This window comes from Mchenga conophoros, linkage group LG3 (assembly GCF_057382185.1).
Source record: "Mchenga conophoros isolate Kocher_MC1m ecotype Shallow Benthic linkage group LG3, M_conophoros_male_GT1.1, whole genome shotgun sequence".
Classification (NCBI taxonomy): domain Eukaryota; kingdom Metazoa; phylum Chordata; class Actinopteri; order Cichliformes; family Cichlidae; genus Mchenga; species Mchenga conophoros.
The window spans coordinates 54092632-54098767 of NC_140528.1; positions in this window are offsets into that span (position 1 = coordinate 54092632).

The window sequence follows — 6136 nt, forward strand, 5'->3', positions numbered from 1 at the left end:
ATGATTTCCCTTCGAACGAATAAAAAAAAGTGCAACAAAGACAGGAGGGAAAAAATGTTCCTTTTTTTCTATCTGCTGGCACTGAAACATCTGGACACGGCCACGCTGTAATCAACACATAATGCAGCAGCACACAAGCACGTCAGCCATGGTTACATCGTAGGCTCTACATGCCTACGAAGTCTAAATCCTCCTCTGCTTTGCATTGCCTTTGTTTGTCTTTTAGACTGCTGCAGCACCTTCTATTATGCTAAATCCATTATTTGATGGATATTTTTGTTTAGTTTTGTCAGTTTTGTTTTTTAATCACTCTCACTCTTTCCCTTTTTCGGTTGTTTTTGAAGGAGACTAATTTTTTTGTTTGGTAGAGTAAACTCAGGCACAACATGAAGTCAGGCTCAACCACAACCCCAGCAGACCAGCTCGTCTTAATGTCAGGCCACATCAGCTGGTGGTTCAGCTGATACCTTGCTATGCATGCCATTGGCAGATCTTATGTAGTGTGTGCTATTTAAGCTGCTTTAGCCTGGCTACAGTTGCTGCACATCTGCAAGCTGCTTTGCAACCCTGTCCACTCATAACCCCTCCTTAAATTGATGTGTCTGATGTAATCAATGTCATATTGTTTGTTACTGATACCTGCTCTGTTCTGTGCTGGTCTGAGAACAGAGCAAATACAAATACAAATGACTGCAGATGGAAATACCAATCTTCAGACTGCAGTGTTGCAAAAGGGACCCATGGTGTTTCACCGTCATGTTTTACTGCCCAATAGATGAAAATGTCAGCTTGTAATGATAAATTAAAAAAGAGGATTTGTCTGTTGCCACTTTAAAGCATGGCAGAAATTTAGTTTTAGTAATTGCACTCAGTGCGCTTTACATAACATTCCTCATTCACCCATTCATACAAGCGCTTTTTTATGGTTTTTCTATGCAAGTGCTTTCTATCTAACATTCACACACACTGGGCTGAATGCAGACTAGTGATATACATGGAAATGATGCATCCATGTTTTTAATCACACTAACGTAATATTCATATTGAGTATCGCCACCAACATCAGTGTTTCCGCTGCTTCACCAGAAAGCAGCACAAGTTAGCAGCCCCACTATGAGTTGTAGTAGTTCCTATGTTTGCCAACTATGCTGTTTTTACACTATTTTACAGTATATATGTGATATATACATATATCACAGAGCCTCTTTAAAAAAATAGAAGTGTTTTGGAAGCTGATTCAGTAGCAGGGCAGGTGAATGAGTTTCCACCCATCAGCTCCAGCCTCACCTCACCAACAGTTAGGCTTTAAATCTGCACATTAAAGAAAGTGCATGAAGCCCATGAAAGAGACATAGTTCTTAGTGGATTCGTATTGTAGGATACAGCCCAGATCGCCGTTATTTTTCTCAATGAAAAGCTTGCAAACACAGCAAGTGAAGATGAATGTCAGTGAAGTTGCCACGCAGGGCTGTAATTTATGGCAGAACTCTCCTCTCTGATAAACTCAAAGCAAGCAACAGAGAGGCAGCACAGAGACCGTGAACCCAGGGGGAGCGACAGCATTTTTTTATTTTTTATAAGGCTGACAACAGCAGTGATACTTACTGTAATCATGTAATCATAATCAGAAGCTTTTCAAGGAGTCCTTCCTCATGACACCTTAAACATGAAGAAGAGCAACATTTTTTCTGCTCACTTCCAAAAGTGGTTTGTAAAACTGATTCCAGCACTGCAGACAAACAGCGATATAGCGATCTTTAAGTCTTTCATCTTTGCTACAAGCTGACAGCGGCCTTCTCTACTTTACCACACAATTTAATTTTAAACTTTAGTTACTAATCATAATTATTTGTGCCGATGTAGACTGCTTTGAGCTTTGTCTCAGGCCAGTTAAAAATATACAAGGGACCAGCAAAGCCCAAAGCAAACACCAGGGTGGTGAGACTGAGCAAAATATACACCAGTAAACATCTTGATTTAACTGTGTGGTCACTTGAGAGGCTGGACTAAACTACTTTAAAAGACCCTCAGCGATCTGAACTGAAAGGGGGAGTATCGTAGAAACACCACTGATAAAATAAGTACAGCTTCTAATTTAGAATTTGTTGTTTACCTGAGATGTCTAGCATATTTAAATGTTAAATATGCTAAATGTTGTGTCATTTTTTGTTAAAGTACACACTTCAAAGGCCGGTGACAAAGAGCAAACTAGTACCTGGCCTTCAGTCAGAGCAAAGACAGTTAGGTGACATAGCCTCAAAATTATTTCATTTGTGATAACAATGTTTCCGACAATATAGAAAAAAAATACTGACTATTATGTTTTGTTTGCAGGCATCTATAAAAGTTAATGAAGGGCATTTTCTTTTCCAGTGAGCTGATGTCATTGATGACAAACTTCACAGTACAGTGAAATATCAGTAAAAAAGTGTTATTTCCTTGGAAATTTGAAGTAAAAGTACAAAATAACTATTTAATATTTTAGTGTAACAAAAATTAAAATAACTTAAAACTGCCAATTGTCTCGTTGTTGAAATGATACAATATGACATGTGAAAACGAATTCTGTTATTATAGCAGATGATATGGGAGGCAGGAAAAGATGGACATAGCTAACCTGACATCACACACCAGTGTCTGAAGTCCTGTTTTGAATAAGAATACTTTATTAATCCCAGACGACATTATATAATTTGGAACCAGGTGTCACAAGCAATATAGAAATCCCACTGAAACTGGCTGCTTATTGGCTGATTGACATGTCTTATACTACCATGCATAATCCCTCCCTTTGAAACTTAGGTTCCCCAGAACTTACAAAATGCACGTAATGTTTTATCTAGTATGACCTGAAGTCAGTGAGCACATCATGATTCATCAGGAAAGGTTTGCAGAAGTCAAGAACAAGGACTGTTTACCCCATTGGCTTCTATAGGGTTGAAGATTTTTTTTGTAGTATCGCCCCCTGCTGGTGATCAAAAAGAATGCCGATCTAAGACTGCGAAGATAGTTGCTTCACATTTCAGACAATTTTTTGCTTCTTTTAGCTCTTTGTTTTGAAATGATTTCCATCTTTAACCTTGTCTGTATCATATCATCTGTATCAACCAACAACATTTGCGCTATAAAGATAACCTTCATTGCTTACATATTCTATGAGGGCTGTCAAGTGTATGTGTTTGTGTTGATATCCAGTATTTTCATTTCAGACCACTGCACACTTGGGGCGTGTTACACTTTTCTTCAATTTATTGGTGTTAATTGTGCAAATGACAAATTTAAAATCTTTGAGTCTGCCCTCATGCTCACAAAGTCTTAAAGCTACACCAGTTAATAGGAATGACTGTGCAATTTGAATTGTGTAGTTATTGGTAGAAAAACTTGCTATTTGTCTGCCGGGTGTGCAAATGACTGCACACACACACTCCCCGTGAAAATGCTAAAAAGTGATAATACATCAGTGGTGTGTTTTCAGGTTGTTGCACTACCCTCAAGTGGCCCAGAGAAAATCAATTAATCCAGCTCTAATGCATCAGGATATTAGAAAACTGTGGATTAATATTTGAATAATCTTTTGATCTTGTGTGAGGCTTCAGGCATTTAATAAATCGATGTTTTGATCGGCTGGCTCGCAGACTGGACTTATGCTGAGCAGGAAGGAGTTTAAGAAATGTAATGGCTTCTAAAAACACTCCTTAAAGTGATAATCAGCATCAATGATTGCATCAGTGGAGTAAGCAAAGCTCTGGATGATCTGCAGTGAAAATGAGAACCTGGAGGAAAAGGAGGGCACAAGTAGAGGTGCATTTTATTAAACAAATCTTAACATTCAAACTAAACACAACAGAAAGGACAAATCTAAACTAAGGTACAACCCAGGGTCGGCGCCGTGAGAGAGATTCAGCTGAGGAGTTGAGGGGTGATGTAGACAATCTGATAAAGACTGAAAGGAGAACATAAACAAAGGCCGCTACACTCCACGTGGAGTCGTACTTATTGCTGCTGAAGGGTCTCCTTATTAAAAGTTAGGGTAAATATTGCAGCTGCAATTCTAAAGATGGTCACAGCAATTTATAATCAGCAACTGCAGCAACTTATACACCTCTCTGATGGGTGGATGCAGTCATGTCCATAACCTGCCTATGCTGTTTCAGATTCATTCAGGTGTTCCTGCAGATCCAGCTTCCCTTCAGTTCAGTTTAATGTGATTTAGATATCACAAATCGACAACAACAGTGAACTCAAACCACTCTTTCCTGTAAAGAACCTACAGTATTGGATAGAAAACCCCAGAAATCGGACGACCCCCTAAGTGGACCACTTGTCAATGTTCTGAAGGGGCCAAGTCACTTTTAACAGGAATAGACCTCCAACTGAACTAGACTCAGGGAGGGGCAGCCATCTGCCGTTACCGGTTTTGGGCCAAAGGCATAGAGGAGATTCAAAAGGGGAGACCATTATTTTTTTATTTATATATATATATACACACACAGTTTGATTTTGTTTATATCTGCAACAAACTTGCATCGAATTGGGTGGAGTTTCAACCACACAAAATAGGTGCTGCACCTTCAGGGAGTCCAATTATTATACTCTGTGTTGGAGTGCTTTATAGGCTGCTTCCACTAATGAGTTAAAAGGAGAAATGGGGTGGCTGTAACGCAGGAGGTAGAGCAGATCATCTACTCTAATCTGAAAGTTGGTGGTTCAGTCCTTGGCTGCAAATATGCCAAATATCCTTGGGCAAGATGCTAACGCCTAGTTGTTCTCATCGAATCATGAATTTGTGTGAACGTTAGAAAGCACTTACATAGAAAAAGCTGGCCATCCAGTGCTTGTATGAATGAGTGAATGAGACAAGATGTATAAAGTGCTTCGAGTGCTCAGGTAGAGTAGAAAAGAACCAGTTCATTTACCAAAAGTGTAGGGGCAGAGCTGGAACTGGGCTTAAATGCACAAAGAGAAGCAAGGACAAGGTGAAACTGTTCAGGGGCGACTCTTGACTTTAACTTGACACTGTGGTGAATTTTAGAATTTAGATAAACTAACAAATGCTCAGAACTGGAAATATCACAGCTGATTTTCATTTCAACCATACAGCCTCCACTTTAGCTCCTTGCCCATCGCCATCTTGATATATATACATATATATATATTTTAAAAAAATTCCCCTTCGGGCAGTCTTTATCCTTCAAGCTCAGGTCCTCTACCAGAGGCCTGAGAGCTTGAGGGTCATGGACAGTATCCTTGCTGTTCCTAGGACTGCGCTGTTCTGGAAAGATGCCACGGCGTCACTGCACCTAGTGCTCCGATTACCACTGGGACCACTATTACCTTCAGCCGCCACATCTTCCTGAGCTGTTCTCTGAGCCCTTGGTACTTCACCAGCTTCTCATGTTGCTTCTTCCTGAGGTTGCTGTCATTCGTTATTGCCACGTTCCCCACTACTCTGTCTGGTTGGCTAGCCATCACCAGTTTCTCTGTTCTTATCTGGTTCTCAGAGGATCTTAGCTTGATCATTCTCAACCATCCTAGGGGGCGTCTCCCATTTTGACCTTGGGATGTCCAGCCCATACTCGCCACAGATGTTTCTGTATACAAGATGGCCACTTGGTTACGGTGTTCCATGTATGCCCTACCTGCTAGCATCTTGCAACCCTCTGTTATGTGGAGGGTGCAACATATAAAGGGAAACTGTGATGATGAATACACAGAAGGGTAATCAGGGCAGAGTGGAGACACCTTAAAAGCAAAACTAAATACAAGGCACTAGAAACATAAACGTACTGTAGCTTAAGTAAAACAGGCAGTGTCCTCCTGTGGAAAGTCACAGGAGGACAAAAGGAAACACAGAGCAGAATATAATTTAATCCTGGCCATTGCTATCCTTATATATTTATATACTTTTTGGAACACATTTAGACAAGTGCATGGATTGCTAGATCACCAGTTAACACATTTGCATAAGCACTAAACACGGTTTGTTCATAAAACTGACCTGCCCTCCATCTGTCACTATGCTTCACCAATATCATCCCCAGCCTATTTATTTGTGAATGCAACTCTGAAAAGATTTTACATTTAAAACAAAAAATTTAATTAAATTAAAGGTGAGGAAAAATACAATTGAAAAGGT